This window comes from Pongo pygmaeus, chromosome X (assembly GCF_028885625.2).
Source record: "Pongo pygmaeus isolate AG05252 chromosome X, NHGRI_mPonPyg2-v2.0_pri, whole genome shotgun sequence".
In the NCBI taxonomy this organism is placed as follows: Eukaryota; Metazoa; Chordata; class Mammalia; order Primates; family Hominidae; genus Pongo; species Pongo pygmaeus.
The window spans coordinates 67570614-67588952 of NC_072396.2; the positions used below are offsets into that span (position 1 = coordinate 67570614).

The 18339-nt window shown below is 38.5% G+C and overlaps 1 pseudogene; it reads right to left on the reverse strand.

The window, feature by feature from the left end:
* Positions 1-16914: 16914 nt before the first annotated feature.
* Positions 16915-17665, reverse strand: LOC129024717 (14-3-3 protein zeta/delta-like; annotated as a pseudogene).
* Positions 17666-18339: the final 674 nt, after the last annotated feature.

Consider the following 18339-nt stretch of genomic DNA (forward strand, 5'->3'; position numbering starts at 1 on the left):
AAAGAACAAAGCTGGAGGCACCATGCTACCTGACTTCAAATTATACTACAAGGCTACAGTAACCAAAACAGCATGGTACTGGTACCAAAACAGAGATATAGACCAATGGAACAGAATACAGCCCTCAGAAATAATGCTGCATATCTACAACTATCTGATCTTTGACAAACCTGAGAAAAACAAGAAATAGGGAAAGGATTCCCTATTTAATAAATGGTGCTGGGAAAACTGGCTAGCCATATGTAGAAAGCTGAAACTGGATCCCTTCCTTACACCTTATACAAAAATTAATTCAAGATGGATTAACGACTTACATGTTAGATCTAAAAACATAAAAACCCTGGAAGAAAACCTAGGCAATACCATTCAGGACATAGGCATGGGCAAGGACTTCATGACTAAAATACCAAAAGCAATGGCAACAAAAGCCAAAATTGACAAATGGGATCTAATTAAACTAAAGAGCTTCTGCACAGCCAAAGAAACTACCATCAGAGTGAACAGGCACCTACAGAATGGGAGAAAATTTTTGCAATCTACTCATCTGACAAAGGGCTAATATCCAGAATCTACAATGAACTCAAACAAATCTACAAGAAGAAAACAACCCCATCAAAAAGTAGGCAAAGGATATGAACAGACACTTCTCAAAAGAAGACATTTATGCAGCCAACAGACACATGAAAAAAGTGCTCATCATCGCTGGTCATCAGAGAAATGCAAATCAAAACCACAATGAGATACCATCTCACACCAGTTAGAATGGTGATCATTAAAAAGTCAGGAAACAACAGGTGCTGGAGAGGATGTGGAGAAATAGGAACACTTTTACACTGTTGGTGGGACTGTAAACTAGTTCAACCATTGTGGAAGACAATGTGGCAATTCCTGAAGGATTTAGAACTAAAATTACCATTTGACCCAGCCATCCAATTACTAGGTATATACCCAAAGGATTATAAATCATGCTGCTATAAAGACACAGGCACACGTATGTTTATTGTGGCACTATTCACAATAGCAAAGACTTGGAACCAACCCAAATGTCCAACAATGATAGACTGGATTAAGAAAATGTGGCACATATACACCATGGCATACTATGCAGCCATAAAAAAGGATGAGTTCATGTCCTTTGTAGGGACATGGATGAAGCTGGAAACCATCATTCTCAGCAAACTGTCGCAAGGACAGAAAACCAAACACTGCATGTTCTCACTCATAGGTGAGAATTGAACAATGAGAACACTTTGACACAGGAAGGTAAACATCACACACCAGGATCTGTTGTGGGGTGGGAGGATGCCTAGAACTTAAAGTATAATAATAATAACAAAAGAAATTAAAAAATAAAAAAATAAACTTCCTCTCCTTATCTCTCATTTTACAGATAAAGAAATTATGATCTAGAAAGGAAAAAGTAATTTTATACACCTATCCAATGTCAAAACTGGAATTCAAACCCAGTACTCATGGATCCCAAGGCAGTAATCTTTCTATACTATACTAGGGAGAAATTTATGGGAGATTAAAATTAAGGCATCTGAGAATCTAATATGCTAATTCATGACTATTTCTTATAGGTAATAATCATACTAAATTTGAATCAGTCATTATGACCTGAAAGATGGGTGTCTCATGCACTAGGCTTTTACTGAGTTCTTGACAGGAGGAAAATAGGGCCGCCTGTTGTCCAAGTATGAGGATGGTATAAAGCTAGGTAGAAGTAGTCTCTCCTTTCTGATCTTCACTGACATTTGGTCAAAAAGTCAGGAGTTTTAAGCTTGACTCCTACTTTTGCCTGGCAGTTGTGGAATGTTTTTTAGTGGGCTGACTTTTCTCTTTCCTGAGATTATATAATTTTCCATTTACTAAAACTTCCTGCAAATTCTTCTCCTCACCTCCCTTTCAGCTCATGATCTTGCTTCGTACTTCACTGAGGAAATATAAGCCATGTGAAGCAAACTCTTCTCTCCCTCCCACCACACCTTGCTATTGCCTCTTTAGCCATACTCTGCCTTCCTGTATGCCCCAATATAAGAAGTCATTCTGCTCTTAGCTAAGACCACATGTGTTCTGGCTCCTATCTCTTTTTGTTCACTTTTGTATCCCTAGCACATAATACACAGTGGTAGACACATAACCATCATGCAATAGGTATTTGACAGATGAGTGAATATGTGAATGGGTGAATAAAGCATTTCTCCCTCTGAATTTCAGTTTCTGTATTTATAAATGGAATTCCAGAGAGGTAGCTTGGACTGAGTGAGAAAGGTTTTCCTATTGCTTCAGAATAGCTCTGTTTTATCTTTTTTACACATCAAGATTCATATAAGGCTTCCTTTTAAGGAAAGGATTTTGTGGACTCAACCCCTAAAAAGCCTTTGAAAACCAGTAGCTAGGTTAATTCAACGGATTCTTCTGGTTTCAAATGATGGATCTTGAAATCTGATCCATCTGATTTGGGATTCTTTCAGTCAACCAACATTTATCAAGCCTCTTTGGGTATTGAATATGAATATAAATATATGGCAGAGGCCCTTCAGTCCTCATTTCCAAGCCCCACACTGCCAAACCCAGACTTCTAAAGCATAAATATAAATTAAAACAATATATGTTCATATTGTCATATCTAAAAGGTTTGTCACTTTACAAAAAGGATTGACACCACTTTTAAATGATAAGCCTACTATTGTACTTCAAATAGATTTAACATAAATTAATTTTTACCCTATTTTTAGTCACCTGATTATAGCTGACTGAAATCTACTTCTATCCTTTAAGATACTTGATCCTCTTGGCTTTCAAATGTCTATACAAATTATAAAATGCTTTAATATCTCACTGGTTATCATAAATAACACCTAGCAAGTTATGGTGCATGTAGGAGACGCCTGCTGAAGACTTGATCAATAATTTTCCCATCTTCAATCTTGTGTCACCTCTGGTACGACTGGTATCCATTATATAAGTAGCTAAGAAAGTATTACAAATGCCTATTTCCTGGCTTTGTTAACAAGATAGTCTCATCACTTTGGAATGATGCCCTCTTGGCTTCTCTTTTCCATTTCTCTTTGTTCTTCCTGTTTTGAGGGGTGATTACCTGCTCTAGAGATTTGTTTCATCAGAAGAGGCATAAAAGTTATATTATATCTGTCTATTTAGAGTTTCCTTGGTTTGGAGTTTATAACCCCCCACCCCCGTCATTTATCAAGAATGAAGACTCTGTCCATTGAGTTACAAAAATGTGGGAAGGGGTGTGTGTGTGTGTTAGTGTGTGTGTCTGTGTGTGTTATGGAGTGATTGTGTTCTCCCAAACTTCGTATGTTGAAATCCTAACCTCCAATATGATGGCATTAGGAGATGGGGCCTTTGGTAAGTGATTAGGCCATAAGGACAGAGCCCTCATGAATGGGATTAGTGCCCTTATAAAAGACACCCTGGAGAGCTCTCTCACCCCTTTTGCCTTCTGCCATGTGAGGACACAGCAAGAAGATGGCCATCTATGAAACAAGTGAGCCCTCACCAGACACTGAATTTGATGGCACCTTGATCTAGAACTTCTATCCTCCAGAAATTTGAGAAATAAGTGTTTGTTGCTTAAGCCATCCAGTCTATGGTATTTTTGTTATATTAGCCCAAGTGGATTAAGCTTCACACACAAAGAAGCTATGTGTGTGAGAGTGGTGAGGGTTAGGGAGAAGGGAAATTCTCTCTCTCTCTCTCAACTTAGCTAAGGAAAGGATTTTTTTTTCTTTTTTTATTATTATACTTTAAGTTTTAGGGTACATGTGCACAATGTGCAGGTTAGTTACATATGTATACATGTGCCATGCTGGTGTGCTGCACCCATTAACTTGTCATTTAGCCTTAGGTATATCTCCTAATGCTCTCCCTCCCCCCTCCCCCCACTCCACATGTTTTTACCACACCTGATCTGCCTTATTTATTCCTCCAACAAATATTTTATGAAGAAATGTATATGTATGTATATATATATATAACACTTTTCACAACATTACATCTTTGACTGTACTGTTCTAGCTGTTTGGAATGCCTTCCCCTCTTCCACCCCTATCCACCTGGCAATCTCTTACTCATTCTTTAAGGTTAGGTTTAAATACCATTTTTCTGAAGTGCTTCCTGAGAAGCTCTTTCTGTTTTTATCCCAAGTGGAATTAATTATTCTCTTATCTAGAGTCTTACAATATTTCCAAAACACTTCTACAGTATATACCATGTTTGCATTATTGAATTTGCTTATTCATTTATCTTCCCTACTAGACTACGAACTTGTTGAGGGCAGTGATTGAGTCACCACTGTGTATGTTAGTGTTTGGTGTATGGTAGACATCTTGTTTGTTGAATGAATGGCAGATCTCTCTTCATTAAGATCTCTGCTGTCTCCCTCAGTAAGGCTTTCCCTGAGAAGCCTATTTAAACTAACACCTCTGGTAACTCCCTATCTGTGCCATTAACTTTTTTTCTTTTTCTTCATAGTAATAACAACTACCTAATTTTATATATTTCCAATTTTCTTGTTACCTGTCTCCTTCCTAGATTGTAAGATCCATGAGGGCAGGGTCTCTTTTCATTCTTGAACCCCTAGTACTTGAAAAAGAGTCAGACACATAAGAGGCACTCATTTTTGATAAATGAATGAATTTCAATGTTATATCACCAAAGGATATAGCAAGTGTTCAGTGAACGTACCTGAACTACCATGTAAGACTGCTATGAGGATCAAATGATTCAATATTTCAGAATTTTTTTTTGTGGATTGTAAGTACTACAGGAATGTAATTACTAATATTAATACAACCACCTTTTTTTTTACCAACTTTTTCATTCAGCATTTTTTTTTAATTATTATTATACTTTAGGTTTTATGGTACATGTGCGCAATGTGCAGGTTAGTTACATATGTATACATGTGCCATGCTGCTGTGCTGCACCCACCAGCTCGTCATCTAGCATTAGGTATATCTCCCAATGCTATCCCTCCCCCCTCCCCCCACCCCACAACAGTCCCCGAAGTGTGATGTTCCCCTTCCTCTGTCCATGTGTTCTCATTGTTCAATTCCCACCTATGAGTGAGAATATGCAGTGTTTGGTTTTTTGTTCTTGCACAACCACCTTTTTAAAAGTTTTATTTTTAATTAATATTTCATCATTGTACCTACTTATGGGGTACAATGTGATGCACTAACACATGTTACATTGTGTAATAATCAAATCAGGGTAATTAGCAAATATTTCATTGAAACATTTATCATTTATTTCTGGTGAGAACATCAAAATATTTTCCTCTAGCTATTTTGAAATATACAATACATTATTGTTAACTATACTCACCCTACTGTGCAATAGAATCTTAAAATGATAAATTTCTAGACTCCACATTACGCATAAAGATTTTGTAGTACCACTATTTTTTTTAATTTAAGTTCTAGGGTACATGTGCACAACGTGCAGGTTTGATACATAGGTATGTGGGTGCCATTTGGTGTGCTGCACCCATCAACTCATCATTTAAATTAGGTATTTCTCCTAATGCTATCCCTCCCCCTGCCCCCCCCACCCCCTGAAAGTCCCCAGTGTGTGATGTTCTCCGCTCTGTGTCCAAGTGCTCTCATTGTTCAAGTCCCACCTATAAGTGAGAACATGTGGTGTTTGGTTTTCTGTCCTTGTGACAGTTTGCTGAGAATGATGGTTTCCAGCTTCATCCATGTCCCTGCAAAGGACAGGAACTCATCCTTTTATATGGCTGCATAGTATTCCATGGTGTATATATGCCACATTTTCTTTCTTTCTTTCTTTTATTAATTATACTTTAAGTTCTAGGGTACATGTGCACAATGTGCAGGTTTGTTACATATGTATACATGTGCCATGTTGGTTTGCTGCACCCATTAACTCATCATTTACATTAGGTATTTCTCCTAATGCTATCCCTACCCCATCCCCTGAACCCATGACACGTCCCAGTGTGTGATGTTCCCTGCCCTGTGTCCAAATGTTCCCATTGTTCAATTCCCACCTATGAGTGAGAACATGTGGTGGTTGGTTTTCTGTCCTTGTGATAGTTTGTTCAGAATGATGGTTTCCAGCTTCATCCATGTCCCTGCAAAGGACATGAACTCAGCCTTCTTTGTGGCTGCATAGTATTCCATGGTGTATATGTGCCACATTTTCTTAATCCAGTCTTCCATTGATGGATATTTGGGTTGGTTCCAAGTCTCTATTGTTGTGAATAGGGCCGCAATAAACATACATATGCATGTGTCTTTATAGTAGCATGACTTATAATCCTTTGGGTATATACCCAGTAATGAGATTGCTGGGTCAAATGGCATTTCTAGTTCTAGATCCTTCAGGAATTGCCACACTGTCTTCTACAATGGTTGAACTGGTTTATAGTCCCACCAACAGTGTAAAAGCATTCCTATTTCTCCACATCCTCTCCAGCACCTGTTGTTTCCTGACTTTTTAATGTTCACCATTCTGACTGGCATGAGATGCTATCTCATTGTGGTTTTGTGCATTTCTCTGATAACCAGTGATGATGAGCATTTCTTCATGTGTCTGTTGGCTGCATAGATGTCTTCTTTTGAAAAGTATCTGTTCATTTCCTTTGCCCACATTTTGATGGGGTTGTTTTTATCTTGTAAATTTGTTTAAGTTCTTTGTAGATTCTGTATATTAGCCCTTTGTCAGATGGGTAGATTGCAAAAATTTTCTCCCATTCTGTAGATTACCTGTTCACTCTGATGGTAGTTCCTTTTGCTGTGCAGAAGCTGTTCAGTTTAATTACATCCCATTTGTCAATTTTGGCTTTTGTTGCCATTGCCTTTGGTGTTTTAGTCATGAAGTCCTTGCCCATGTCTATCTCCTGAATGATATTGCCTAGGTTTTCTTCTAGGGTTTTTATGGTTTTAGGTCTAACATGTAAGTGTTTAATCCATCTTGAGTTAATTTTTGTATAAGGTGTAAGGAAGGGATCCAGTTTCAGCTTTCTACATATGGCTAGCCAGTTTTCCCAGCACCATTTATTAAATAGGGAATCCTTTCCCCATTTCTTGTTTTTGTCAGGTTTGTCAAAGATCAGATAGTTGTAGATATGCGGCATTATTTCTGAGGGCTCTGTTCTGTTCCATTGGTCTATATCTCTGTTTTGGTACCAGTACCATGCTGTTTTGGTTACTGTAGCCTTGTAGTATAGTTTGAAGTCAGGTAGCGGGATGTCTCCAGCTTTGTTCTTTTGGCTTAGGATTGTCTTGACAATGCAGGCTCTTTTTTGGTTCCACATGAACTTTAAAGTAGTTTTTTCCAATTCTGTGAAGAAAGTCATTGGTAGCTTGATGGGGGGGGGGGATGGCATTGAATTTATAAATTACCTTGGTCAGTATGGCCATTTTCACGATATTGATTTCTCCTATCCATGAGCATGGAATGTTCTTCTATTTCTTTGTGTCCTCTTTTATTTCATTGAGCAGTGGTTTGTAGTTCTCCTTGAAAAGGTCCTTCACATCCCTTGTAAATTGGATTCCTAGGTATTTTATTCTCTTTGTAGCAATTGTGAATGTGAGTTCACTCATGATTTGGCTCTCTGTTTGTCTATTAATGGTGCATGGGAATGCTTGTGATTTTTGCACATTGATTTTGTATCCTGAGACTTTGCTGAAGTTGCTTATCAGCTTCAGTAGGTTTTAGGCTGAGACAATGGGGTTTCTAAATATACAATCATGTCATCTGCAAACAGGGACAATTTGAGATCTTGTTTTCCTAATTGAATACCATTTATTTCTTTATCTTGCCTGACTGTCCTGGCCCAAACTTCCAACAATATGTTGAATAGGAGTGGTGAGAGAGGGCAACCCTGTCTTATGCCAGTTTTCAAAGGGAGTGCTTCCAGTTTTTGCCTATTCAGTATGCTATTGGCTGAGGGTCTGTCATAAATAGCTCTTATTATTTTTAGATATGTTCCATCAATACCTAGTTTTTTGAGAGTTTTTAGCGTGAAGTGCTGTTGAATTTTGTTGAAGGCCTTTTCTGCATCTATTGAGATAATCATGTGGTTTTTGTCTTTGATTCTCATCATGTGATGGATTATGATTATTGATTTGCGTATGTTGAACCAGACTTGCATCCCAGAGATGAAGCTGACTTGATCATGGTGCATAAGCTTTTTGATGTGCTGTTGGATTCAGTTTGCCAGTATTTTTTTGAGGATTTTCACATCAATGTTCATCAGGCATATTGGTTTAAAATTTTCTTTTTTTGTTGTGTCTTTGTTATCAGGTTTATGTTGGCCTCGTAAAATGTGTTAGGGAGGATTTTCTCTTTTTCTATGGATTGGAATAGTTTCAGAAGGAATGGTACCAGCTTCTCTCTGTACCTCTGGTAGAATTCGGGTGTGAATCCGTCTGGTGCTGGACTTTTTTTGGTTGGTAGGCTATGAATTATTGCCTCAATTTCAGAGCCTCTTATTGGTCTATTCAGAGATTCGACTTCTTCCTTGTTTAGTCTTGGAAGGGTGTATGTGTCCAGGAATTTATCCATTCCTTCTAGATTTTCTAGTTTCTTTGGGTAGATGTGTTTATAGTATTCTCTGATGGTAGTGTGTATTTCTGTGGGATCATTGGTGATATCCCCTTTATCATGTTTTAGTGTGTCTGTTTGATTCTTCCCTCTTTTCTTCTTTGTTAGTCATGCTAGCAGTCTATAAATTTTGTTGGTCTTTTCAAAAAACCAGCTCCTAGATTCATTAATTTTTTGAGGGTTTTTTTGTGTCTCTATCTCTTTCAGTTCTGCTCTGATCTTAGTTATTTCTTGCCTTCTGCTAGCTTTTGAATTTGTTTGCTCTTACTTCTATAGTTCTTTTAATTGTGATGTTAGGGTGTTGATTTTAGATCTTTCCTGCTTTCTCTTGTGGGCATTTAGTGCTATAAATTTCTCTCTACACACTGCTTTAAACGTGTCACTGAGATTCTGGTACATTGTGTTTTTGTTCTCATTGGTTTTAAGGTACATCTTTATTTCTGCTTTCATTTCATTATTTACCCAGTAGTCATTCAGTAGCAAGTTGTTTGGTTTCCATGAGTTGTGCAGTTTTCAGTGAGTTTCTTAATCCTGAGTTCTAATCTGATTGCACTGTGGTCTCAGAGACAGTTTTTGTGATTTCTGTTCTTTTCCATTGTCTGAGGAGTGTTTTACTTCCAATTACGTGGTCAGTTTTAGAATAAATGTGATGTGGTGCTGAGAAGAATGTGTATTCTGTTGATTTGGGGTGGAAAGATCTGTAGATGTCTATTAGGTCTGGTTTTTGCAAAGCTGATTTCAGGTCCTGGATATCCTTGTTAACCTTCTGTCTCATTGATCTGTCTAATATTGACAGTGATGTGTTAAAATCTCCCATTATTATTGTGTGGGAATCTAAGTCTCCTTGTACTTCTCTAAGTATTGCTTTATGAATCTGGGTGCTCCTGTATTGGGTGCATATATATTTAGGATAGTTATCTCTTCTTGTTGAATTGATCCCTTTACCATTATGTAACGGGTTTCTTTGTCTCTTTTGATCTTGGCTGGTTTAAAGTCTGTTTTATCAGACAGTAGGATTGCATCCCCTGTTTTTTTTTTTTTTTTTTCTTTCCATTTGCTTTGTACATCTTCCTCCATCCCTTTATTTTGAGCCTGTGTGCGTCTTTGCATGTGAGATGGGTGTCCTGAATAAGCACACTGATGGGTCTTGGCTATTTATCTAATTTGCCAGTCTGTGTCTTTTAATTGTGGGATTTAGCCCACTTACATTTAAGGTTAATATTGTTATGTGTGAATTTGATCCTGTCATTATGAGGTTTGCCAGTTATTTTGCCAGTTAATTGATGCAGTTTCTTCATAGCATTGATGGTCTTTACAATTTGACCTGTTTTTGAAATGGCTGGTACTGGTTGTTTCTTTCCATGTGTGCTTCTTTCAGGAGCTCTTGTAAGGCAGGCCTGGTGGTGACAAAATCTCTCAGCATTTGCTTGTCTGTAAAGGATTTTATTTCTCCTTCACTTATGAAGCTTAGTTTGGCTGAATATGAAATTCTGGGTTGAAACTTCTTTTCTTTAAGAATGTTGAATATTGGCCCCCACTCTCTTCTGACTTGCAGGGTTTTTGCAGAGATATCCACTGTTAGTCTGATGGGCTTCCCTTTGCGGGTAACTCAACCTTTCTCTCTGGCTGTGCTTAACACTTTTTGCTTCATTTCAACCTTGGAGAATCTGACAATTATGTGTCTTGGGGTTGCTCTTCTCGAGGAGTATCTTTGTGGTGTTCTCTGTATTTCCTAAATTTGAATGTTGGCCTACCTTTCTAGGTTGGGGAAGTTCTGGATAATATACTGAAGAGTGTTTTCCAACTTGGTTCCATTCTCCCTATCACTTTCAGGCATACCAATCAAACATAGATTTAGTCTTTTCACATAGTCCCATATTTCTTGGAGACTTTGTTCATTTCTTTTTACTCTTTTATCTCTAACCTTGTTTTCTCACTTTATTTCATTAATTTGATCTTCAATCACTGGTACCCTTTCTTCCACTTGATCTCATCAGCTATTGAAGCTCATGCATGCATCACAAAGTTCTCACGCCATGGTTTTCAACTCCATCAGGTCATTTAAGGTCTTATCTACACTGTTTATTCTAGTTAGCCATTTGTTTAATCTTTTTTCAAGGTTTTTAGCTCCCTTGCAATAGGTTTGAACATTCTCCTTTAGGTTGGAGAAGTTTGTTATTACCGACCTTCTGAAGCCTATTTCTGTAAACTTTTCAAAGTCATTCTCCATTCAGCTTTGTTCCATTGCTGGAGAGGAGCTGCAATCCTTTTAAGGAAAACAGTCAATCTGATTTTTAGAATTTTCAGCTTTTCTGCTCTGGTTTCTCCTCATCTTTGTGGTTTTATCTACCTTTGGTCTTTGATGATGGTGAATTACAGATGGGATTTTGGTGTAGATGTCCTTTTTGTTGACGTTGATGCTATTCCTTTCTGTTTGTTAGTTTTCCTTCTAACAGTCAGGTCCCTCAGCTGCAGATCTGTTGGAGTTTACTGGAGTTCTACCTTGACCCTGTTTTCCTGGGTACCACCAGCGGAAGCTACAGAACAGCAAATATTGCAGAACAGCAAATAGTTCTGCCTGGTCTTTCCTCTGGAAGCTTTGTTCCAGAAGGGCAGTCGCCTATATGAGGTGTCATTCAGCCCCTACTGGGAGGTGTCTCCCAGTTAGTCCACACAGGGTTCAGGGACCCACATGAGGAGGCAGTCTGTCCATTCTCAAAGCTCAAACGCCGTGCTGGGAGAACCACTGCTTTCTTCAGAGCTGTCAGACAGGGACATTTAGGTTTGCAGAAGTTGTCTGCTGCCTTTTGTTCATCTATGCCCTGCCTACAGAGGTGGAGTCTAGAGGCCATAGGCCTTGTTGAGCTGCACTGTTCTCCGCTCAGTTCAAGTTTCCTGGAGGCTTTGTTTACCTACTCAAGCCTCAGCAATAGTGGACATCCCTCCCCCAGCCAGGCTGCCATCTCGCAGTTTGATCTCAGACTGCTGCGCTAGCAGTGATCAAGGCTCCATGGGTGTCGGAGCCACTGAGCCAGGCACAGGAGAGAATCACTTTCTCTGCTGGTTGCTGAGACCTTGGAAAAAGCACAGGATTTGTGTGCGAGTGTCCTGTTTTTCCAAGTAGTCTGTCATGGCTTCCTTTGTCTAGGAAAGGGAAATCCCCTGACCCCTTGTGCTTCCCAGGTGAGGTGATGCCCCACCCTGCTTTGCCTCACTCTCTGTGGGCTGCACCCACTGTCCAACCAGTCCTAATGAGAATAAACCAGGTACCTCAGTTGGAAATGCAGAAATAACCTGTCTTCTGCATCGATCATGCTGGGACCTGCAGACTGGAGCTGTTCCTCTTCAACCAACCACTGTTTCAAATCCCATCCCTGAAGCGCAGGATAAGATGGGCTGACTGCAGAATTTTTTAAGAATATTTGAAGGACTATTTTAAGAATCATTTGATAAAATGTTTCAATGGCATTTTAGAAGAAGGCACAATTCTCATAGGCAGACACATCATAATTTCGTGTAAACGTGAAACAGATCCTCGAAAGAATGGGTCTTATAGTCAGTCCTTTATAATTTTTTTTTACCAAGATAGTTTATGTCCATATTAGCTAAGAATGGATTAATATAATTTTAGAATGTATTCATAAAGACCAAAGCAGATTTATCATAAATAGGCACTTGGCAGGCAGTGGAAGGAGAATTTTTAAATGAGTGCACTACTATAAATAGTACAAATTGTCGATGTCAACAGTAACATCAGATAGGCACTGCAAAAGTTTTTGTCTGCCTTAAATGAATATTACTTTGAAAACTTGTTTTAAAAAAAGCAATTTGGATAAATTTTCCTCCAGCTAGTTAATGCTCTAAGTAAGGAATGAAACCACATAAAATTAAAGAATTTTTTTTTATTTTGCAGTTAAGAAAGAAATGAGTTGTCTACTCTCTACATTCCATTTTGCTTGAAAAGGAAAACCACTGGCAATTTCTGTAAGAATATAACTGAAAATCTCAAGTGCTTCATGCATTATTAGCCTATTTATGGATGATATAATTTACCTATTGCAAGAACTGAAGATTCACCAGTTATCCAGTTACCAACAAGGTTTAGGCTTCGAAGTGTCATAAAATCAGAATTTATAGCTGGGTATACACCAAATGATCTACTCTGTTTAGTCCCTACTAAATGTAAACGAGTCTAGGTGATGTTTTATTTATAGACCACTGGGAATAAAAATGTCCTACGTAATCTGTAATTTGATCATAAACAGTCATGCAAAATTATTCTGTGGAATTTAAAAAGACCTATTATATTGGCCAACTATCCAAATGTGATTGGCAAAAATTCAGATGGTTAAGACAGTTATTTTGCTTCCAAAATCAAAATCATATTTTTTGAAATCATCATTGAAACTGCTCAAATCTACCCACTAACTGGAAAAAAAATGAATAGGTAATGATATTTGGGACAGCAAAATGATTAGACTATTAATAGATTCAATATGATACTACTGAAATACGAAAGCCTGGGAACCTCAGACCTTAGCTCACAAATAGGCATTATGATGGAACCTAAGACTGAACAAAGGAGATAATGTATATAACTGAAGAGCTCTAAGAATACATGACAAGTCACAAAGGAAAGATGTACATGCTGGTACCTGAACAACATGGGCAGTGGTAGTGGATACCCACTCACTGTGGTGAAGCAGAGTGGGGTGACGCCAAGCTTGGGTGACAGTGGCTTGGTTACTAGGAATGGTTCTGAAAAGAAAGGCCATTCAACATAAACAGAGTATATAAGAGTGTTCCATTGTCTCAAGCCTAGCTTTCAAAGCAGTTGTTTTCTCAGTATCCAATCAGAGATATGGGGCATGTCTGTAGGGTGTCCAGGTAGTCATGATGAGAGACCAGTCTACATATAGCAGTATTCCTATTAGGGGTCAGAGAATGGAGGCAGGGTTTTGCACTTGGAGAATGGAGGCTGCCAGTACCTGGTGGGGTATCAGGACTGAGGTGTAACTTAAGCATCAGTCTCAAGAAAGAGAGGGTTTCTAGGTACTGCAACAGGTCAGCAATGAGCAACATAAGGACTGTAGTTAATACTACTAGTTCATTGTATTTAGGATTTTTGCTAAATGACTGCCAGTAACTATTGGGGTATCAGGGATGAGGTGCAACTTAAGGACCAGTTTCAGGAAAGGGAGGATTACTAGGCAATGCAACTAGACAGCAATGTGCAACATGAGGACTATAGTTAATATTAATTAGTTCATTATATTCAAGATTTTTGCTAAATGAGTAGGCTATGAGTTTCTCTTGCCACAGGGAGAAAAATGGGTAACGATGTGAGATAATAGATTTATTCATTTGCTCCATTATAGTAACCATTTTACTACATATGTATTTTATAACATCATGTTGTACATACTAAATATACACAATAAAATTCATTTTTAAAAAGCAAAGAAAATCCGGGCATGGTCTCGCACACCTGTAATCCCAGCAGTTTGGGAGGCTGAGTTGGGTGGATCACCTGAGGTCAGGAGTTCGAGACCAGCCTGACCAACATGGAGAAACCTCATCTCTACTAAAAATACAAAATTAGCCGGGTGTGGTGGTGCATGCCTGTAATCCCAGCTACTTGGGAGGCTGAGGCAGGAGAATCGCTTGAACCCGGGAGGCAGAGGTTGAGGTATGCTGAGATAGTGCCATTGCACTCCAGCCTGGGCAACAAGAGTGAAATTCCATCTCAAAAAAAAAAAAAAAACCTAGTAAAAGTCTAGATCTAGATTCTTTGAAAGTTCTAGGCTAACAAAAATTGTTTTATGCCACATTGCTTTTGGTTAATGACATCTATACTACCATATTTACTTTTTACTCTAGTCCTCTTTTATTAAAAAGTCTTCTTTTCTCATTAAAAATTTAAGAGTCAATACACATTTTTATGGTTGCTTTTTTAAATTTTATTATTATTATAATTTAAGTTTTAGGGTACATGTGCACAATGTGCAGATTTGTTACATATGTATACATGTGCCATGTTGGTGTGCTGCACGCATTAACTCGTCATTTAGCATTAGGTATATCTCCTAATGCTATCCCTCCCCCCTCCCCCCACCCCACAACAGTCACAGTCCCCAGAGTGTGATGTTCCCCTTCCTGTGTCCATGTGTTCTCTTTGTTCAATTCCCACCTATGAGTGAGAACATGCAGTGTTTGGTTTTTTGTCCTTGCAATAGTTTGCTGAGAATGATGGTTTCCAGTTTCATACATGTCCCTACAAAGGACATGAACTCTTCATTTAGTATTCCATGGTGTATATGTGCCACATTTTCTGAGATACCATCTCTCACCAGTTAGAATGGCAATCATTAAAAAGTCAGGAAACAACAGGTGCTGGAGAGGATTTGGAGAAATAGGAATACTTTTACACTGTTGGTGGGACTGTAAACTAGTTCAACCATTGTGGAAGTCAGTGTGGCAATTCTTCAGGGATCTAGAACTAGAAATACCATTTGACCCAGCCATGCCATTACTGGGTATATACCCAAAGGATTATAAATCATGCTGCTATAAAGACACATGCACACATATGTTTATTGCGGCACTATTCACTATGGTTGCTTTTTTATGGAGAGTAGGGTGGGTAACCATATTTGAGGATAGCTATTACTTTGGTCTCTAAGATTTATATGTTGAGGAGCTTGCATTCTTTTTATTTTTGCTATTATTATCATCATTAGAGAATATTTAAAATATGAAAATACACATTCTGTCTTAATATAAACTATTAACAAAAATGTGGCTCCCCTAGGATGGGGCATTTGATTATCTTAACCCTTTAAGCAGTCCTCTTGCCAGTGACATCAGCACAACAATCTTTTTATTTTTTAAATTATTTCTTATTTGTATAGATTTAAAAAGTACAAGTGCAGATTTGTTAAATGGATAGTTGTGTAGTGGTGAAATCTAGGCTGTTAGTATAACCATCTCAGCACAACAATCTTTAGTAAGGACATTAACAAGTTTTCCATACAGCCATCTTGCTTGTCAAAACTAAAATTCAGGTGATTCATTTGATGGAGTTATGGCATTATCATGTATATGAAGTTCAAAACAACTTCTTCTACAGTAATGCTGTTTGACTGAACGGAGTCTGAAGTTTGAAATGTCCAAGATGTTACTTCAGTGCCTCATATCTCAGAAATCAAAGGAACAGCTTGCAATATAAATGCAGCACTTAACTCATGGGCTTTTACAAAGAGGGTCAGCAAAATAGCAACATGCAGGAAAATGACGCTACAGAAAATTTTCAGAGAATTTCAAATCTGCCAAGCCCAGCTGAAGCTGTGGAAGGTTACACATCAAAATTTGGCCTACAGATTCCAGAATTTAAACAATAAATTCTATTATGGTCACACTACCTTGAGAGTACGTTCTGGTCAAAAATCTATTAAAATGAAATCCAGGAACTGACACCACAGCGGTAACATATCCTGTGTTAAACAATTTGTGATCTTATTATTCACACAACAGCAAAAGTCAGGAGGCATAAGGATAGTTAGATCTCAAGGCAGGTTGCCTTGAGATGTGGTCTATTAATAATAACTCAAATGTGGCCTATTAATAATCTCTATATCTTCATCTCACAAGACTGTGTGGGACACCACATATTAAGATAATAATTATCACACAATTGAGACTGCTGGAATATAGTCTTTTCATAGAGATTTCCCTGATCTCAAGAAGGAGAGATGCCTAACTGCTGCCTGGGAGGAAGTGGTTTACTTTATTGGCAATAGTTTCCAAATCACTGATACCATTAGAATACCTCAACTATAAGAAGCTGGTAACAGATTTCCTAAAGTATTCTTTTAGGATGTAAAGGCTCCAAACCTTAAAGTGCCCACAATTACTTGTGACTGGACCCAAGGTACCAATGATCCCTTTTATTCCCCACCGAGACAAACCAATATGTAGGCAGTTTTCTTTGCTTAGATATGGAAGTGTTAAAACCGACCCTTGTGAAGCCACAGTGTAGCAAAAGTACTATGCCAAACATTTATAACTTGTATAAAAATTCCACATCCCCATATTGGCCAGCTCAAGATGAAAACAGATAACTCCCTAAATGTTAACTGGCTTTAATCCCCTAACATTAAATATAAAAACCACATGAGAAATATAGAAATTCAAATAGAAGTAAAATAAACCTGTCAAAAATCATAAACAAAAAGCTATTTGTGGTACAGTATGGATGACAAACATTCTACTGTGTAAATTTTAGAATGAGGCAGACAAAAGTTGGAAGGCCAGTTAATTTTCCCCTACTTCTATTGCTTCAGCTTCATCTCCTTGGCATCTGATGTCCACAATGTCGAGTTGTCTCTCAGTAATTGCATTATTAGCGTGCTGTCTTTGTATGACTTAATGTATCAAGTTCAGCAATAGCTTCATTGGCAGCTGTCTTTGTATGACTTAATGTATCAAGTTCAGCAATAGCTTCATTGGCAGCTGTCTTTGCAAGACAGCAGGCTTTCTCTGGGGGAGTTCAGAATCTCATAATAAAACACAGAGTAGTTAAGGGCCAGCCCCAGTCTGATAGGATGTGCTGGTTGCATTTCCTTTTTGCTGATTCCAAAAGCTTCTTGGTATGCTTGTTGTGACTGATCCACAATCCCCTTCTTGTGATCACCAGCAGCAACCTCAGACAAGTAACTGTAGTAGTCTCCTTTCATTTTCAAGACTTTGCTCTCTGCTTGTGAAGCATTGGGGATCAAGAACTTTTCCAAAAAAGGAGTAAATCATTGCAGATATCTCCTAGCTCCATCTCAATTTTCTCTTTGTATTCTCATACTATCTACTGTTTGTTTTTTTCTCAGCACCTTCTGTCTTTTGTTCAGTACTTGAGAGGATCCTCCAAGATGATCTACGGGCTTCTACAACATTTTTATAAGCAGCTGAGAGAAGGTTCCTCTCCTCATTGGACAATTCAGCTCCTTACTCAGTTACAAGACTTCATGCAGGCTGCCATGTCATCATATCTCTCAGCCTACTCGGCCAGTTTGGCCTTCTGAAAGTGAGTGGTGGCCTATGAACCGGGGCTCAGCAGTCTCTTGGTGTCAGCAGCAGCAGGGCTGAGACTGTCCCTGGGTCTCGCTGCTCACAGGCTAAAGCCGCTCTGCAGACAGGGTTTCCCTGTTATTTTTCATCTCTTTGATACTAGCCATTTTGACAAGTGTGAGGTGATATTTCATTGTGGTTTTAATTTGCATTTCCCTAATGATTAGTGATGTTGAGCATTATTTTATATATCTGTTAGCCATTTGTATGTCTTGAGAAATGTCTATTCAGGTCCTTTGTCCATTTTTATTTTATTTATTTACTGATTTATTTATTTACTTTTGAGACAGAGTGTCCCTGTGACACCCAGGCTGGAGTGCAATGGCATGATCTCAGCTCACTGCAACCTCCGCTTCCCGGGTTCAAGCAATTCTCCTGCTTCAGCCTCCCAAGTAGCTAGGACTACAGGAGCATGCCACCACACCTGGCTAATTTTTGTGTTTTAGTAGAGATGGGGTTTCACCATATTGGCCAGGCTGGTCTCCAACTCCTGACCTCAAATGATTTGCCCTCTTCAGCCTCTCAAAGTGCTGTGGTTACAGGCATGAGCCACCATGCCTGGTCTAAATTGGGTTATTTGTTCTTTTGCTATTGAGTTGTTTGAGTTCCTTATATATT